This window comes from Gadus chalcogrammus, chromosome 1 (assembly GCF_026213295.1).
Source record: "Gadus chalcogrammus isolate NIFS_2021 chromosome 1, NIFS_Gcha_1.0, whole genome shotgun sequence".
Taxonomy (NCBI): Eukaryota; Metazoa; Chordata; class Actinopteri; order Gadiformes; family Gadidae; genus Gadus; species Gadus chalcogrammus.
In genome coordinates this window covers 3,052,134-3,072,725 of record NC_079412.1, presented here as the reverse complement: position 1 = coordinate 3,072,725, position 20,592 = coordinate 3,052,134, and the positions used below count along the sequence as shown (strand labels likewise).

The 20,592-nt window shown below is 43.1% G+C and overlaps 1 long non-coding RNA gene across 1 annotated transcript; it reads left to right on the top strand.

The window, feature by feature from the left end:
* Positions 1-4,249: 4,249 nt before the first annotated feature.
* On the top strand, positions 4,250-6,074 carry LOC130391623 (uncharacterized). Its single transcript, XR_008896928.1, has 3 exons — positions 4,250-5,537; positions 5,700-5,725; positions 5,895-6,074. It is a non-coding gene; the product is annotated as an uncharacterized LOC130391623 (long non-coding RNA).
* The last annotated feature ends 14,518 nt before the right edge of the window (positions 6,075-20,592 follow it).

The following is a 20,592-nucleotide window of genomic DNA, read 5'->3' as shown; positions in this document are numbered from 1 at the left end:
AGCGTTTTCAACACATGCTTCGCGTTGTGCCGGCGAAATGCACATTTCTTGTCGCGTTGTGCCGGCGAAATGCAAACTTCTTGGACCCCTGCATAATTATTATACTTCCTACCAAGAAAGTGGGAATACAGCCCATACCGTAAATGTTGCACACACGCCAATTGCATGACTAGATCCAGGTCAGTGAAGACTATGCAGACGACAAAATCCAGACACGCCGGCCACTAGGTGGCGCTATACCAAGGAATACGCGTTTGGGGCTATAACTCCCACACCGAACCTCCCACAGTCCAAAAACTTGTACACACAGATGCACTGGAGTCTGCTGCATCTTTTGGCCTAGGCCACGCCCATTTGCGTCTATGAATATTTTTCGCTAAATCGCGAAAACCGCAAAACTGTTTTTTCCCTACTCCTCCCACATTTCTTGACCAATCGACACCAAACTTTGCACACGACATCTTCAGACGCACACGCATAGAAATCTTAGACAGTTTTTTGATCCGACCTTCGACGACGAAACGGTAGAGTTTTGAATATTGGTTTATTAGCTAAATTAGACGTGGAAAATTAAAAATCCAAAAAAATCAAAAATTAGACATCGGATCGAGTCCAAATTCTACACACATGTTGGTGCTAACCTTAATGACGTTCGATAAAAAATTCGGAAAATTCCGCCATTAGGGGGCGCAATAAACGAGGAAATTGTATATCTTCTACAAAATTTCGCCGCGAAAACGCTACACTGACTTTTCGCTACTCCTACCACAGTCAAATCCTTTGTATCCACAGGTTCAGGGTAGCGTTTTCAACACATGCTTCGCGTTGTGCCGGCGAAATGCACATTTCTTGTCGCGTTGTGCCGGCGAAATGCACACTTCTTGGACCCCTGCATAACTGCTTGCAGTTCTAGTTAGGGGTCCAAGCCAACAGGTTGGATCCCTATTGTTTTTGTAAGGATTATTATTATTATTATTTCGTACGCCTTAGAAGTGGTACCACAGCCCAAACCGTAAATGGTGCACACGCGCCAATTGCATGGCTAGATCCAGAATCGGCACCGCTACTCAGATAACAAAATCCAGACACGCCGGCCACTAGGTGGCGCTATACCAACGAATACGCGTTTGGGGCTATAACTCCCACACCGAACCTCCCAGAGTCCAAAAACTTGTACACACAGATGCACTGGAGTCTGCTGCATCTTTTGGCCTAGGCCACGCCCATTTGCGTCAATGAATATTTTTCGCTAAATCGCGAAAACCGCAAAACTGTTTTTTCGCTACTCCTCCCACATTTCTTGACCAATCAACACCAAACTTTGCACACGACATCGTCAGACGCACAAGCAAAGAATTCATCAACAGTTTTTTGATCCGACCTTCGACAACGAAACGGTAGAGTTTTGAATATTTGTTTATTAGCTAAATTAGACGTGGAAAATTAAAAATCCAAAAAAATCCAAAATTAGACATCGGATCGAGTCCAAATTCTAGAAACATGTTGGTGCTAACCTTAATGATGTTCGATAAAAATGTCGGACAATTTCGCCTTTAGGGGGCGCAATAAACGAGGAAATTGTATATCTTCTACAAAATTTCGCCGCGAAAACGCCACACTGACTCCTCGCTACTCCTACCACAGTCAAATCCTTTGTATCCACAGGTTCAGGGTAGGGTTTTGAACACATGCTTTGCGTCGTGCCGGCGAAATGCACATTTCTTGTCGCGTTGTGCCGGCGAAATGCACACTTCTTGGACCCCTGCATAACTGCTTGCAGTTCTAGTTTTTATTATTATTATACTTCCTACCAAGAAAGTGGGAATACAGCCCATACCGTAAATGTTGCACACACGCCAATTGCATGACTAGATCCAGGTCAGTGAAGACTATGCAGACGACAAAATCCAGACACGCCGGCCACTAGGTGGCGCTATACCAAGGAATACGCGTTTGGGGCTATAACTCCCACACCGAACCTCCCACAGTCCAAAAACTTGTACACACAGATGCACTGGAGTCTGCTGCATCTTTTGGCCTAGGCCACGCCCATTTGCGTCTATGAATATTTTTCGCTAAATCGCGAAAACCGCAAAACTGTTTTTTCCCTACTCCTCCCACATTTCTTGACCAATCGACACCAAACTTTGCACACGACATCTTCAGAGGCACACGCATAGAAATCTTAGACAGTTTTTTGATCCGACCTTCGACGACGAAACGGTAGAGTTTTGAATATTGGTTTATTAGCTAAATTAGACGTGGAAAATTAAAAATCCAAAAAAATCCAAAATTAGACATCGGATCGAGTCCAAATTCTACACACATGTTGGTGCTAACCTTAATGACGTTCGATAAAAATTTCGGAAAATTCCGCCATTAGGGGGCGCAATAAACGAGGAAATTGTATATCTTCTACAAAATTTCGCCGCGAAAACGCCACACTGACTTCTCGCTACTCCTACCACAGTCGAATCCTTTGTATCCACAGGTTCAGGGTAGCGTTTTCAACACATGCTTCGCGTTGTGCCGGCGAAATGCACATTTCTTGTCGCGTTGTGCCGGCGAAATGCACACTTCTTGGACCCCTGCATAACTGCTTGCAGTTCTAGTTATTATTCTTACCCCCCTAAAAGTGGGCCCACACCCCAAACCGTAAAAGGTGCCGACACGCGAATTGCATGACTAGATCCAGATCTCTTCGGACTACGCAGACGACCAAATCCAGACACGCCGGCCACTAGGTGGCGCTATACCAAGGAATACGCGTTTGGGGCTATAACTCCCACACCGAACCACCCAGAGTCCAATAACTTGTACACACAGATGCACTGGAGTCTGCTGCATCTTTTGGCCTAGGCCACGCCCATTTGCGTCTATGAATATTTTTCGCTAAATCGCGAAAACCGCAAAACTGTATTTTCGCTACTCCTCCCACATTTCTTGACCAATCAACACCAAACTTTGCACACGGCACCTTCAGACGCACACGCAAAGAAATCTTAGACAGTTTTTTGATCCGACCTTCGACGACGAAACGGTAGAGTTTTGAATATTTGTTTATTAGCAAAATTAGACGTGGAAAATTAAAAATCCAAAAAAATCCAAAATTAGACATCGGATCGAGTCCAAATTCTACACACATGTTGGTGCTAACCTTAATGACGTTCGATAAAAATTTCGGAAAATTCCGCCATTAGGGGGCGCAATAAACGGGGAAATTGTATATGTTCTACAAAATTTCGCCGCGAAAACGCTACACTGACTTCTCGCTACTCCTACCACAGTCAAATCCTTTGTATCCACAGGTTCAGGGTAGCGTTTTCAACACATGCTTCGCGTTGTGCCGGCGAAATGCACATTTCTTGTCGCGTTGTGCCGGCGAAATGCACACTTCTTGGACCCCTGCATAACTGCTTGCAGTTCTAGTTATTCTTCCCCCCGTACTTGTTGGACTACAGCCCAAACCGTAAATGGTGCACACGCGCCAATTGCATGACTAGAACCAGTACCGGCACCGCTACTCAGATAACCAAATCCAGACATGCCGGCCACTAGGTGGCGCTATACCAAGGAGAAACACGTTTGGGACTATAACTCCCACACCGAACCTCCCAGAGTCCAAAAACTTGTACACACAGATGCACTGGAGTCTGCTGCATCTTTTGGCCTAGGCCACGCCCATTTGCGTCTATGAATATTTTTCGCTAAATCGCGAAAACCGCAAAACTGTTTTTTCCCTACTCCTCCCACATTTCTTGACCAATCGACACCAAACTTTGCACACGACATCTTCAGACGCACACGCAAAGAAATGATAGACAGTTTTTTGATCCGACATTCGACGACGAAACGGTAGCGTTTTGAATATTGGTTTATGAGCTAAATTAGACGTGGAAATTCCAAAATCCCAAAAAATCCAAAATTACACATCGGATCGAGTCCAAGTTTTACACACATGTCGGTGCTACCCTTAATGTCGTTCGATAAAAAATTCGGACAATTTCGCCATTAGGGGGCGCAATAAACGAGGAAATTGTATATCTTCTACAAAATTTCGCCACGAAAACGCTACACTGACTTCTCGCTACTCCTACCACAGTCAAATCCTTTGTATCCACAGGTTCAGGGTAGCTTTTTGAACACATGCTTCGCTTTGTGCCGGCGAAACGCACATTTCTTGTCGCGTTGTGCCGGCGAAATGCACACTTCTTGGACCCCTGCATAACTGCTTGCAGTTCTAGTTTTTTTTGTTTATATAGATGTTTTATTTATTTATGTTAATGTTAATCGCACCGTCTGGGTTGCATTTAAATTTCGTTCCATGTGCAACGACAATAAAGATAATTCTGATTCTGATTCTGATAGCTGTTGATGGCCGTCCATGCTGCCACTTTGCCTATTGGAATGTCTCAACTAGCCACCCAGGCCAAAAAAACATCAATATTTTGAAACAAGTTTCCTTGCTATAAAATGGATGGGAATGTGAGAGAACCCATATTTTCTAAAGTTTGTAGCCTCTCACAATGAATATTGATTAGATAGGTGTGACACACTTAGTATCCGCACCCCCCTGTTACTTGTATACTTGTAATGACCCATGTGCCATAGATTCAATTGTCATTGATTGAGACCCATCAAAGTTTCAAACCGTCAAACCGTTACCATGAGACGGCGCGTTACAGAACTGCAGGGAAGGGTCAATGCAGAATTTAACAGATTTTTTAACGTGGAACAACCAGAGATGTCAGCCACTGACAGGGGAGTCAAACGGACCTAGATTCGGTTTTAGCTTGCTCATGCCAGTTTTTAAGTGTTTAAGTTAAACCCTATTACTGATATAATGCTCTCGTCTCGACCACTGGTTAGATGTTTCGCATTTGCTACTGACATACACAGTGCATGTCAGTGCGGTGCAGATAATCAGAGCCGGATTAACCCAAAGGCAAGCCTATAATAATGTTTATGTATAACAATTAATATGTAATGTATCCAGATTACAGCAGGACTTCAACCGCGAGGGTGCCAGGCCGCAACGGCGGGTGCCTCGTGGTCGAGGCCAAAGGCCAATTACCTTTAGGGTTGTGGTGCTGCATAGCAGCACCATAACAAGGTATAGGTCCCGGAACGGTAATTCCTTTTTTTATTTGGATGAACAGATATATGATTATGTGCTGTATCAAATAACTAATTTACATACATTTGTCATAATGCATTTCTCAAAATGTAAGAAACGCCATCAGTAAATGAATGTTGTTTTGTCAATTACAAATATTATTGGCTTATTAAAATCAAAATACCTTTGTTTGCATCTGTTCACAGATCACAGACTGCCCTTTGTTTTGGCTGTGCCCCTGGACCTCTCCGCAGAGGACTTTTCTCAAAGTCTGCGGGATAATGTTCCCGGAGTCCCGGCAGAATTTGAGCTCTGCCGGGTCAGCTCTACCCGGGAGGTGGTCCCGTTGGCCGACCAGTGTCCTCTGGACATCAGAAACCGGAGAGAACTCAACCGGTCCAATTTATATCTTCGACCCAAGGTAGTCTAAGATATAAGTCATAATGAACATAGATTATTAGGGCCACTAAAATGAACCTTTTTTGGTGTAAATGATGTTGTCTGAGTCCACATTTTTATACAATGTTTAACAACGCAGTTTGTGTAAAGGAAACACTCAAATATTGGCATTTGTTTGTTTTAGAATACCGACAGTCAACAACCACCAAGGTAAGTGTTCTTCTTATTGTATCTACTTTGACATGCGTTTCTGACAGGTTTCATGAGAAACGTTTATTGTTTTTGTACTTCAGTGATAATCCAGGCATCTTGATGGCATTGTTCACAAAGCATACGGTTCTGATCCTAATTCTATTGTGTCGTTTTATTTGTTTTCTAGAGAGCGCCCAGTCAGTCCCCAGCAGGGATAGGTAGACCAGCCCGGGGTGCCATCAAGGTAAATAATTGTCATTCTACCACTCAACACATGCATTGTTCACATGCCCAACCATCAGCATTACTTATCCAGGATGAATTTATCCTGGGTTAATATCATACGGCTAACAATTTTCAATTACAATCACACAGGCATCTCTGGCCTACATGAAGCAACAAGAGAAACAAATATATACACAGTGGTAGGCATTAGGGCTGCCGCGATTAGTCGACGGTAAAAATGCGTCGGCATCAATAATTTAAGTCGATGCATCTTTTTTTAATTTTATGAATTTACCTTTTCAATTTCTAAAACGCTTCAGTTCAGTATAACGAATGTGCGTCTTCCGTATCACTACGTGCTGCGTGCCTGACGTCAGTCTTTTTTTGGCACCAGTCATTGGTCGCCTTCAGTCAACGCTTCAGTTTTAAAAAATCATGGCGGCAGCAGCAGTCGAGTCCGACTAACCATGGGAAACGGTTGAAATTTGAATTAGTTACGAGCGTAAAGCATTGTAGGGATTGTGCTTCGCGGGGTTTGTTTGCCGTTGCTATGGTTACCTAAATCATTAAACGCAACTGAAAACGATGGCCGATGCGAGTTTGAAACTAAAACTGTGATTGTGAAAAAAGTATAAATGCTATCGAAATTCCGTTTGGATAGGATTGAAGATACAAGTGTGTAGATTTGTTTAATGGTTTGAACGATGGTAAACGGTTGAAAAAGGACTGGTTACGATGTCAAACAGTGGAAGGTCCGCCGGTTAGAATGATGTAATATGCCGTTTTAAAACTAAAACTGCGATACCGAAAAAAGTTTAATAGCTACCGAAATTTGAACATGTGAACATGCCTAGATAGATATGAATCTCTAGATTCGTTTAATTTTTGAACCATGGCAAACGGTTGAAATTTGAATGAGTTACGAGCGTAAAGCATTTGAAGAATTTGAAGAAATTTTTAACAATTCCAATTATTATTAGTTTCTACCTCGCTTCATTTTCACTCCCGTTTTGTCTTGTTTATTTTATTTTCTGTTTCATTTAGTCAACTCTGGCGCTCAGCCTGCTCAGGTCGATCGCATTTTTGATCTCACACTTATGCTGCGTTTTCTTATCCATCTGTCTCGGAGGTCCGAGGACGTTGCCTAGCGACACGCACAAACACGCCCCTTTTCCTCGGACCTCGGATCTCGTTTGAACTCAGTGGTGGCCGAGAAAATTAATCGTTTAGATTAATCGACTAATCGATAAAATAGTCTATAGATTAATCGATAGAAAAATAGTCGTTAGTGGCAGCCCTAGTAGGCATAAGTTTAGGCACCCGTGCTAAAGTCTTAATATCTTAATTAAACAAATGAGGAAAAATCCAACCTTTAAGGATACCAATTTGCTTTGTGAATGAATAATGTATCGTTAACAAATAAATGTTCTCCATTAAAAAAGTATAGACACCCCTATTTAAATTCCATAGAGGCAGGCAGATTCTGATTCTTAAAAGCCAGTTATTTCATGGATCCAGGATACTATGCATCCTGATGAAGTCACCTAGGCCTTTGGATATAAAATAGCCCACATCATCACATACCCTTCACTATACCTAGAGATCGGCATGGTTCTCTTCAGTTAGCCTTATAGCTGTTAGTTAGCCTAATGATTTCTCAATGCAAATCAAACCAGCTAATAGGCTAACTGAAATAAACCATGCCAATCTCTAGGTATGGCGAAGGGTATGTGATGATGTTAGCGGGAGATAATTTTAAATCTGAAAACATGGTAAAATGCACCAGAATGCGGGCAATTGCATGTACTTCTTTGAAAATGGGGGAGGACCCCCAGACCCCCCGCCAAAATACGTCCCCCACACTCAAAATGCCACTGACGCCCTTGAAGATCTTAGATCTTACGCCAACTGTTATTTATGAGGCATGAAGATGTTGGGTCCCGTGCTGTCTAGGTGGAGCTCGACCACAGGGGACCTTGTGACAGTGTCTGGGAACACCATGGGAGTATTTAGGTTTAGTTAGTCCTGGTTAGTCAAATATTGAAGGTTGCTCATATGAAAAGGGAAAAAAGTGAATGAACGGGATTGTATGGATTCGGATGAACGAAGTGCATAACTAATGCATTGTCTGTATCAATTGATCCCAGCCTATAATTCTATTTCTATTTTTATCTTTTTTGTTCTAGAGATAAATTCATGATTCAGGATGAAGATGACCTGTCATCCGGATCGGATGTCGAGGAACTCTCAACATCGGCCTCTGTGTCTGACCCAACAGCTGTAAGATCATAAAGTGTATAAGACTGTTACAGACGGTTATTGTACTCTCCATGTGATATTGTCATTATCTGTGTGAATTTCATTACACCACACAGTAATTGTGTTAGGGTTGAGGGTGCAGGCAGGCAGGTAGGACCCAAATGCAGACGGTTTAGCGAGAACAGCACTTTATTAGGCCTAAAGGCTAAGGCAAGGAACCAGGTAACTCAGGGAACTCAGGAGACAACAGGGAACAGGGAACACGCATAACGAACAACCAATGAAAGCACAAGGAACAAAGGAAAGACAAGGGCCTTAAGCTAAAAACACAACGAGGAACAGCTGAGACACATTATGGGAGGGAGCAGTAATCAACACAGGAGGGAAACACAGGAAACACACACACCATGACAAATTGTTGTTTTTTTTGTTATGCAATAATAAGTTAGCCTTGATCAGCTGATCTTGAGGTTTCACTGGAGAACAGAGACACAGAGCGGGCCGTTGACGGTGGCTGTACGCCGCCAGAATGTGCTCGAAAGTGCCTTCTCGGTGCTCGAAGCCGGTCGTACTTTGAGTGCAAAGGGAGCCGAGGAATTGGAATTCCTCAACGCAATGGCGGACGACTATGGTGGTCCCAGGAGGGAATTTCAAAGGTAATGTCCAAATGCCTGCTTGAAGGTAATGTGTTACTTAGTATTTTACTTTTCTACTGTTCTGGTTATGTAGTTTCCCTTTAGGGAAACTACATAACCCTTTTCACTATCAAATGACTTTTCCCCTGTGCTCTGCTTTACAGACTCCTAATGATGGCCATTCAGGGCACCCTCGGGGTTTTTGAGGGACGCTCAAATGAGCTATTTTTCACGTATGACCTTCGTGCCTTGGAGCAGCAGAAGTTCTTCAAGGCGGGGAAATTGACCGCTTGGTCAGTGGCCCACGGTGGCCCGGGGCCCCGGTCAATAAGTAGGTCGGTTTACCTGCTTATGTGCCACCAGTCAGCACCCCTAAGTGACCTCGACATAGGGGTGCTGCTCGACGAGGATAAAGGGGGCAAACTGCAACAGGTGACATCAATGAAATTCTGTCATGTGTGTTTTAATGATAAAGTAAAGACAACAATTACTTTAGAGGATGTCTTATTTTGTTTTTCATAAAAAAAAAGTAGATATTTGCATTATTGCACAGCATACCAACAGAGCAAATTGAAGACCAACATTTTTTTTTTTTCATTTTGAAAAGTTGAAGGCCTGTCGCACAGAGGAGGACCTGCAGCGACTGAAGGTATCCTGTGGGGACTGGGTCTCTGACTGCGGGGTGCCCTCCTTCTACACCTCTACATTGCAGGAGATGCCTCAAGTCATTGAGAGGGTAGTGGCCAACTACTGCTCGGTAAGAAAGAATGAAAATACTATAACATATCATGGAGTGAAGTGGCAGACAGTTAAGAAAACAACATGTGTGTCAGAGGGCAGTGTGCGAGTGTTGAGTTGTTCCCAATTTTTGAACTTTCGATTGTAGACATTTCAATTGTCAATTAAACCGTAGTAAATGAAATTAGCAAAAATTAAGGCTGTTACAAATTATTAAAAAGTAATAAACGTCATCTGACGAGGTATTACATTTTCAAACCCCCCCCCTCCAACAAAGCCTATGAGTTTTTTCAAGTGCAGGCCTTCTTCATGTGTTTCTATCACCATCTCATCAACAGAGTGGCCAGTATGGTGCAGCAGTATACTGCCGGGTTGAACTCCTGTGGACGTTTTTTCGACCTTGTCTCTGCAAATTGGCAGCAGTTTCTGCCAATTTTCTGCTCAACGGGGGGGAAATTGACCCGGCAGACCTTCAGAGGCCTATTCCTGACGGACTGGAGCCCTGAGGGCAGTAATGCCAGGGGGGAGGAGGAGGAAACCATCTTCCAGTATGATGACTGGCTCATCAAAGTTGAAGGTGGGTTAATACATTTGATTCTCAATTGGACGTCAATGATTGATCGCTAGGGCAGGGGAGGTTTTATTGCTATCTCGCTATTATTCATTGACAAAAGTAAAGGAGCCACATTTGTTTAAAAATGGAAAGAAATTAAAAAACATAACCTGCATGTTCCCGCTGGGCCCCAAAGCCTGACAACAAATGCTGCCAATGAAGACAATTTGTATTTTTGGAACTGACCGCACTTAACTATATAGATAGCCATCTATCTCCGGTATCGTTTGTATATTGACAAGTTGATAGAATTCTCACATAAGCTTTGCAATGACAATGACACTAACGTGCTTTGCAAACAAAGTAACACTACGTATATGCCAACAGAGGGAGAGGTGGATGCCACCTTAGAAGACCTCTTAGTCTTTGTCACGGGAGCCGATCATCCTCCAGCCCTGGGCTTCCCGAGGAAATGCGAGGTTCATTTCTTCGACCAGGAGCCAGGGACAAGGCGGCTTCCCTATGCCTCCACCTGTGCCCTCTTCCTCTACCTTCCAAGAGGTGTTAGGGAGGAGGAGGATTTTGCGGATATGATGAGCACATCTTTGTTGGGTCCCTGGGGTTTGGGAAGGTTTAACCTGACCAAACCCCTCCTCCCTTGGAGACAGGACTCCGCCCCCACCTCCCTTGGAGACAGGACTCCGCCCCCTCCTCCCTTGGAGACAGGACTCCGCCCCCCCTCCTCCCTTGGAGACAGGACTCCGCCCCCTCCTCCCTTGGAGACAGGACTCCGCCCCCCCACCTCCCTTGGAGACAGGACTCCGCCCACCCTCCTCCCTTGGAGACAGGACTCCGCCCCCTTTACCCTCTATGTTTGTATTGTTTTGTCTTGCGTCTTCTATGTTCCCACTCGTGGCCTGTACCTTGACGTGGTGAGTGGGCTTTACACCAAATCAGGGCAACAATGTATTCCTTTTCCTCTAAGCTTCTGTCATACTCTTCTGTTGAAGAGAGTATTGGTCAGAAATTAGTCAGAATTTAAAAAAAATTAAACAACCTACTCACTTATACATATCATAAAGGTCTACCCTGATTCCTGACAAAGCAGGCAAACTAGGCAAGTTTATTTAGACTATAAGGAATTCCCATGGTGGTTAGGTTTGTGGTATCATTTATTTAAGAATATGATCACTGAGGTTGTTGCCTACTGCTTCCCACCAGTGAACCTATTCTCGTAAATATAGAACCAGTCATTCCATTCCTGTAGCCAATCCTCAATGCTTCACCGCATAACAGAGCTCTTGGGTCATTGGAAACCTTCCATCACCAACCTGTAGCTGTTGTATCAATTGCCTGTCTATTGTTTATTTTATTTTATGATATTTTCATGCTCATTTGTCATAATTACATGTCCCCTGTACGATGCAATTTCTACTTTACTATAAAATAGTCAAATGTGGAAATGATAGACAGTATGTTTATGGTAATGGAATGTTGTAGGAGGGATGGACATTATGAACTGATCTGTGCTTTTACTAATGTTATTGAGTTTTGGGAGTTTAGGCTTTAGTTTATTGGTCTGTTTCTAACCAGTTTCAAGTGTAAGATCTTGTGCAAAACCTTTTTACCTTCCAATTATTTTCCATTTATTCTTTAGTACTCAATCATGCAATATTTTCAATTATTGATATGAGTGATTTACTACACGTCTGGGTAGAATGTAGAGTAATATAATAACTTTTGAACCCATGACAGGCCTGTCATGGTAAATACCACAGAAGAAATCCGAAGAACTAGGCTGTGCCTAGACATGTTGGACATGACACACAATTATACTGCAGTCTATTCCCCTAAAAGTTAATCAATTTAAAAGAGCAACTGGGTGCATTTGGACCCACCGTTAGCGCTGGCTAAGGGTGGGGCGCATCAGATGCATGGACAGATTCAAAAGTTGTCATGCTAACAGTAACAGTTAAAAAGTTATCGTGGCCCCCACAACACCACAACCAGAAGTGGGTGCACATCACACACTGAGTGTCTTGTCTTGTGTTGAGGACCACAATGGAATTAAGTCCTGGACTTGAATGTGTTTTTATCCTCAATTGTATTTGATGTATTTTCATGTGTGTAAGACATTAGTTTGATACGATTGAATAAATCAAAATAAAATAAAAATTGTTTAATAAACACAACTGTACCGAAAAACATAGCGAACCGTGACTTAAAAACCGAGGTACGTACTGAATCGTGACACTTGTGTATCGTTACATCCCTAATAGTAATGGATGATAGTAAGGGAACTATAGGGGCCAGGGGCCGTATTCACAAAGAATCTTAGGCCTAAAAGTAGCACCTAAATCTAGGAGAGCTTAAAAGTCCTCTAGGACTCACTCAGTAAGACCTATTTACAAAGAATCTGAAAATGGCTGCAGCAAGATGGAATACTTTGGAGACAATGGAGGACTGCAAAATGATAAAGAGATATAGACTACATCACCATACTGACCGCTTCTAAACTCGTGCACGAGAATCGACGTAAGGGGGCGTCACTCTTAGTGATTTATCCTTAGCGGCTTTGTGAATTACTTTTAAGAGAAAACGTATACGTTATTTTTTTTTAGCGTTTATTTAGAGTTAGGAGCACTTCTAGCGGTAAGATAAAAAGCTTTGTGAATACAGCCTGAATATTTTGTGAATACATCTTAAACCAACATGACTTACCATGTTGGTTTAAGAGATGAGCCCCGTAAAACCAATATTCATTTAAACAGTAAAACATGTTTGCATTGTAATAGTTAACAATACCACTATATGTGCCAGTGGTATCAATAATTATATTCATAAAGCTGGTAGTGTCTGACTTTAACAGGAGTATGGACTAGTAGGGCCTCTTATCAAAGCCCTCCCTGTCCTCCACCCTCACGGTGACATGAGCCAGATGCCTCTCTCAGGGGCCACTTATATGTAAATGAGGCAATCGGGGGTTCATCTTTTGAAAGTAGGCCTATATGGCGTGAAGAGAGACACATTAATACAGAGTTTAATGTTTTGCTTTACTGTAACACGATTTACCGTACATAATTATATACTTAATATCTAAGTGAACTGAGAACTATACTGATGTGGGGGGCCATCTTTGATCCAAGGAACTCCCTGCATATGAATGACAAAGGGACAGGGCCTCCTGACTCGGTTTCTCTCCACGCTGATATCACATTTGGGCAAGATGTTCTTTTAAGCCTCCATGTTTTTCTACCATACTAGCTAGCTAGTCGACTGAATTTACTGAACAAACTAACCAATGATTAAAACAAATTGGAACAATGTTTTATTTCAGTCTGTTTACCAACTTCAGCAAAGACTGAGCTTAACATTGGTCTTCGGACGACGCTATGGCTGTCCAATCAAAAGGAGTTATGGGTTTCAGAAAGATTTTCTCTAATCATCATGCAGAAGCTCGGGGTCCAGTGCAGCTCCGTTGGTGGGACAAAATTACAGCATTATCCAATGAACGTTTAGCCCGGGTTGCTGCTAAGAGGGCCCTAAGCATAAATTGGTCAGGGAGGCCCACACACACACACACACACACACACACACACACACACACCACACACACACACACACACACACCACACACACACACACACACACACAATGTCATCATAGAGTAGGGGTGGCCAACCAGTCAGAGAAGAGCCAATTTTTTACTGTTTTACTGCAAAGAGCCACATCACATGTACACACACATACACACCTCTGCTCAGACATATTTACTGTAATTTGCTTTCACAAATGCAGCCATCATTGTTTCTACCACATCTATGCCACGGGTTCTGTCTTTAAATTGCACTTTTTATATATTAGGTTAAAAAAAAAAGTAATTTGCCCGAATTGAGTGATAGGGTAGGCCTACACAATTAAGAAAACACAACAGTGGGCCATAACTAATTTATAAACATATATTTGTAATGTAATAATGTAATCCTTATGACATTTTTTTTCATCAACCTTAATTTTAGGGGGACCCGCCCCACGGTTTCGATTTCAGGCTTTCAGGTGTCCACATGTTCAGTTGAACACGGTAATTCTGTACTTGTACTTCTTTGTTTCAGAGATTATGGCTTGGAGAACCTTCGTATCGCGTTGCAAGCTGCTTTTGAATGACTGTACTCGACGGCTTCTGATGGACGACGTTGGACCAGCTGTGTTGCAGCAGATTGCAACAAGGTAGATCTTAAGTTTCAGATGCTTCTAATACTAGTAGTTGGCCTCAAGTTTAGCAGTAGGCCTACGTTGCAATAACTTATTGCAACGTATTATATACTTATATGCTTATATATACATTATTACACAACGCGCGAAATATCGAGTGAAACTATAGCTTTTTGGAGTGCAGCTATATTACACAGTTCAACAACTGATTGTACAGCTGTCGTCAGCGGGGGGTGAAAAACATTGCCGTCGAAACAAAATGGACGACTTTCAAGTAGAAGTTGACCAGTTTATAGACATTCTTTCCTTGATTTATTTGTGCAATTGTCGTATAATAAATAATGTATTACACAGACTTGACTTTCACTCTGTCCTATTCACTGACGGTAAAAAAAAAAAAAAGTGTCGTTATTGTAGGCTACCGCAAATCCTCTAATATTGGCCTGTATTCCAATAGCGGTCGGGTCTCTAACATTGGCCGGTCTTGCTGTCGGCGGAGGTAAATAAAGGCCTCTAATATTCTCTCTATTATTAGAACCGACGTTTTTCTTTGAATCACCTCGCTCTTGACTAGCACGTGAGACTTCAACTTTGTTTGGAATAACGCCGTTATTTTATCACTAATGGAGTAATCTAACTAATTACTGTTTCAGTCTTTACAACGCCGTTATCGTTACTGAACGTTAAATGCGGTGCGTTACTATGAATTGATATACTAAACTGCGTAATCCGAACGCACCCCTGGCTCCACACACAAACTGCTAGTGAGGTGACCGGGTGTGTTAACTTAACAACGAGATAAGCGATTATGATTGGCTACGGAGCAATCCGATGAAAAGTTGGCATTTTCAAGATTTTTAAGGTTTTTAACTTCAAAGTGTTCACAATGCACTACCGGTATGTTTGCTACGTTTTTGTTAATTTAGCCTGAATTACCGGTTTTTGTTGTTAATGTTCTGTATGCATACCATATGTTATAACTGTACTTTTTCAATAAATGAACCTAGTATTTTATAGGTTCAAATAGACACAAAATGTCGTTTTTATTAATTCTACTGGTAGTCCGTTTGCTCAAATAGAAATAGAGGCCTGCCTCTAATTCTGGCCTCCTTCCAATAAAGGCCTGGGCCGTGATGCGCTTGAGTAAAATAAGGGCCCGGGCCTATATTAGAGGATTTACAGTATGCAGGATGCACTGCTGTTCATAGACTAGCGCCAGCGTTCGTTGCTGCGTTGCTAAATGATAGCAACTCTCCACTCATTCTCCTCTGACCATGCATTTAATCGGCTTTGATGGCCATCAGGTCTCAGCAATTCCTCATTTCTCACTGTTGCTAAACACAAAGCAGCCGTTTGTAGTATTAAAAACTCCCTGCAACAAACTTGAACTTGTAGGCCTATCTTTTGAATTTTGAAACTTCTTATTAATTCAATCCAAATTTTAACACTCATACAGACACCTGAGGGTGTTCCACGAACGGAGGTTTAACAAACACTGAGTTAACGCTGAACTCTAGGTTGATTGACCCTGTGCCGACCAACCCAGAGTTTTCGGTTCCACAGCAGCGGTTATGCATTAGTTCAATCAACTCGGGGTTGGTTAACACAGGGTTGTGCGCGTCCACGCCAAACTTAAAAGACGTGATGTATGGATCATGGAAACCCTGATCGATATGGCGAAACGGGCCGCTTATTTAAATGAAATGGAACTCCAGGTTCTCCTGGAGAGCTATGACGAGGAGAAGGACATTATCACAAGAAAAGGGAACGCTAAAACCTCTGGAACCCGGAGAACCAAAGCCTGGCAGCGGATCGCTGACCGCGTAAATGCGTTAGTTAGGCCTACACGTCAAAAGCATGATCCTTAATATTTGAGCCATGAATAATAAATATCCCAGTTAAGCATTCTTAAAGATCTACCACATAACCCCTTTCTTCTAAAACAATATGTACTCCGATTGCTTCCAAGCGGTCAGAGGATCAAGTATAAAAAAAAAAAAAAGCTTTTCCCACCATCGTATTGGTATAAATTTAAATAAGCCATTTTTTTAAGCCAATCGTGAAAAGGCTGACAGTCGGCAGACTGGATCTGGCCCTCAAATTGTCTTGACCCCGGTGGAGGAGCTGTTAATAAACATAAATTCAGGGCGCCCTGGCATGGAGGGGGTACCTGGAGGTACCTACCACCTCAGAGAGTCATGGGCCATACCCCACACTGGTTGAATGTAGGTTTTTGTGTTTTCTTGTAGGCTATTTTAGATTTTTTTTGCCTTCGAAGTAACACATGCAAACCGTGTGCTTGCCACAGCGCATACTATTCCAAATGTTTCTTTTTTTGGTAACTGGGTAGAAAACCTAAAAGTGACAATTCATCAACTTCACAGATGGATCAGTGCTTGTAAGGAAGCCGCCGGCTACGATCGAACATTCTCCAGTGGATGCAAGTCCGTTAGGACTATTTTATACTTTATGTTGTAGGCTAAATGCCTCTCGGCATAGTACTCAGACAATATTCTTTGTATGATAGGAGGCCGATACAAATCTTGGATGGGTCATCTGAAACGACTGTGATGTGCTCAGCATCTCCAGCATTATAGCCTAGATAAAACTACCATTTGAAAAAAACGGAGGGCTACGCAAATAGTCTGGAGTGAACTGAGGCTAGGTCCTCGATTGGTAGTGTTGGCTATGTAAGGCTATTTAAATATATTAAAGATTTGCGCGAGAATCTATACCTCTCCACTCCAGCAAAAAGTCATCCAATATGCCAAGATGTCGAGCCGTGGTCTTATCAATCGCTCCCGGTGGATTGCACGTATAATTTGCACTCTGATATCAGCATTTCTCTCATCAAAAGTGCATGCCATTGTGAACACATGAAATCTGCGGTGAACGCCGGTTGAAATACCCAAAACCGGGGTTATGTTTCAAACTTAACCTGCGCAAAACCTGGTCCGACCAGGTTTGATTCAGAGCATATGTTGCTATAGCAACTAACATACCGTGATCCATTTGGAACGGAAAACCTAGGGTTACAGCAAACCCTGGGTTATCTTACCCGGTTATGTGATAAAACCGGCTTTGTGGAACACCCCACTGGGCATGAAATGTCTTTAAACTTAAACTTGTTGATTGCCATGTGAAATTAGCACAGCTTTAACAGTAAAAGAGCTTTATCATTGGATACCTTTTTTCAACACGTTTCCTTCAGTCCTTCTAGTTGCTGAGATTGCTGGTGCTAGGCTAAAACTAAATGCAATGCAAGTTTTATTTCTAACATTATTCAACACAGACATTTGTAAAGACAATAGTCTGGTGTTATCATTCATTTGTCTCGGGTGTACTGGGTTCCTTAAGCGTCCTAATGTAGTGAACTACATTTACTGTGTTTGTGTAACTTGGCTTGCTACATTTGTCTGGTTGTTATGTGTAGTGAAGCTTTATTTATGGCAGAGTAACTGATGGTTTAGCTCACTACAATTTCCAAGTAGCTTGCCAACACTGATTCTATGATCTCTTAAATATTGCTCTGGCGCAACCAATGATGTTAGAAGTGTGTAGTGTAGCACAGGCTCACAACAAACTAGATCATATGTACATTTGTTCTTGTTGTTGTGGTTTTACCAGACTGGAGATGATGCAGAGAAGCCTCCAGTATGCAAGAGGGACCTTGTTAAATGCTGATATTGTGGACCGAATTCTCAGCTACCTGGCTGAATACATTCATGAAGTCAGAATGGCTGGTCAGCACAGGCAACAAGGTAACAAGAAGTGATGTTTGATGAGTGCATTCTCCACACTGAATGAAACCTTTAAACATCTTGGGGTGGATTCACATTTGGTCCCTTTCAGCCCACAAAGTCAACAGTGACTCAGCATGAACAAAGATCTGAGTTATTTTTGCTTCAGCCCACTTCTTGGTCCACTTTAAAAGGACTGAGTCTGGTTGGAGGACCCTTAAAGTCTGATTGAGGCTATAATGGACTGTTCATTAAGTTAGGGCTAGTCATATAGGGGTGTGATAAATGTGTGGGTGCTATTGGCTTCACAAAACAGGTACTGTTGGTACTGAAAATTACGTTGACATTCCAAGGCTACTGTTTGACTGATGTCTATTGGAAGTTACGGGGGCAGGGGGATTACAACATCCAAGTGTCTGTTGGCCCTCATGAAGATGACTACTATCTGTCAAATTGTTGTTGTAACCTGTCCACTGTAGTCTAATGGTCAAATGTCATTGCAGGTAGTTCTGGTTACCAGGCAACGTTGGTTTGGGAAGGAAGGAGAGGTCCACCCAGTTATCAAATAACTGAGGAGCAGCTGTCCTTTCTGAGGACCTGCAGATTTTCAGTCAAAGAAATTGCTGCACTTCTCCAGGTTTCAGTCCGTACTGTACATCGACGTCTGAGGTTTGTGACTTCTATGCTTATTTTCTGAATTGATAGTATTCTGATTTGATGAAAAAATTCTATGGTCTAAAACATTTACATTTTTAATAGGATGTCCACTCCTGCAAACATAAACAATCACATTTCTATTGGTAGTTGTGCTAAACAATTACTTTGTTAAGCACAACAACCAACAATTATTATTATTTTTTACCCATGATAGAAATTTCCAACTGATCGGGACAAATCAGTTTGCAATAATTTCTGATTCGGATTTGGATGACCTCGTGAGGGAGGTTGTGGCTGGCAATGACCAGATTGGTCCGGAGTCAGTACGAACGTCCTTGCGCACCAGAGGGTTTCGTGTCCAACGTGGGAGAGTCAGGGAGAGTATGTTGAGGACAAATCCAGCAGCGGCTGCTGTCCGATCTCTTCTGCGGAGGCCAGAGAGGGTTTACCAGGTCCAGGGTCCCAACTCTTTGTGGCACATCGATGGGAACCACATGCTGATCAGGTAGTCGAGTAGTTTTTGGGTCTTATTTTTCCGATAATAAATTCCGTCGATCCATAATAATAAAGGATTCATATTTTGTTTTTGTTCTAGATGGCGGATCGTCATACATGGGGGAATAGATGGCTTCAGCCGCCTTATTGTTTTCCTCCGGGCCTCAAACAACAACAGGAGCAGCACGGTGTTGGAGAGTTTTGTTGGCGCCATTGTCCGACACGGGGGGAGGAGAAAATGCAGATATCTGCATGTTCATGAACGTCTTCAGGGGCTCTAGAAGAGGCAGTGCCATTCAGGGAAGAAGCGTTCACAACCAACGCATTGAGAGACTGTGGGGAGATATGTGGCGTGGCATATCCAATGTCTACCACAGGCTTTTCAAATTTTTGGAGAGTGAGGGAGTCATTGATGTTGACAATGAACAGCACCTCTGGGCTCTTCATTACATCTACCTCCCTAGGCTGAACAGAGATTTGGCAGACTTCACCAATCAATGGAACCACCATGGATTGAGGACCGAAAGGCACAGGAGCCCAATCCAACTCTTTGTGAGAGGATGTCTCCACCAGCAGGGACTACAGTCCACGGCTATGCAGAGTGTCTTTGCAACTCCTGATGCTGGTCTGCCACCTCCAGATGCACCTCCTCTACACCCACCAACTGCTTCTGCTGGGCCACAACCAACTGCTGCTGCTGCTGCTGCTCCTGCTCCTGCTCCTGCTGCTGCTGCTGCTGCTGCTGCTGCTGCTGCTGCTGCTGCTGCTGCTACTGGGCCACAAACACCTGCTGCTGCTGCTGTTGGGGGTTTGTTGCTCGACTGGCCAGAGAGGGTAGCTGTGCCTCATGATGAGTACACTATTGATGATGCTGTCATGGGGCAGATTAGGGCACAGTTTGACCCTCTCAGTGGCCCTAGAGGTGAGCATGGAATAGCGCTGATCCGTGGTCTTCTGTCATTCCTGGACTCTGTTCCAGAGAACAGACCAACAGGTTGACTCCACTCTGTCCTTGGAGAAAAGACTCCACCCCTCTCCTCACTTGGAGACAGGACTCCACCCCCTCCTCCCTTGGAGACAGGACTCCACCCCTTTACCCTCTATGTTTGTATTGTTTTGTCTTGCTTCTTCTATGTTCCCACTCGTAGCCTGTACCTTGACGTGGTGAGTGGGCTTTACACCAAATCAGGCCTCAATGTGTGCGTATTTGAAAGCATGTCTCAGGGACTACAGTCAACGGCTATGCAGACTATCTTTACTCCTGATACTGGTCTGCCACCTCCAGATGCTGATCCTCTACACACCCCCTGCTTCTGCTGGGCCACAAGCACCTGCTGCTAATAGGGATGTGAATAACTAAAAATGTTCATG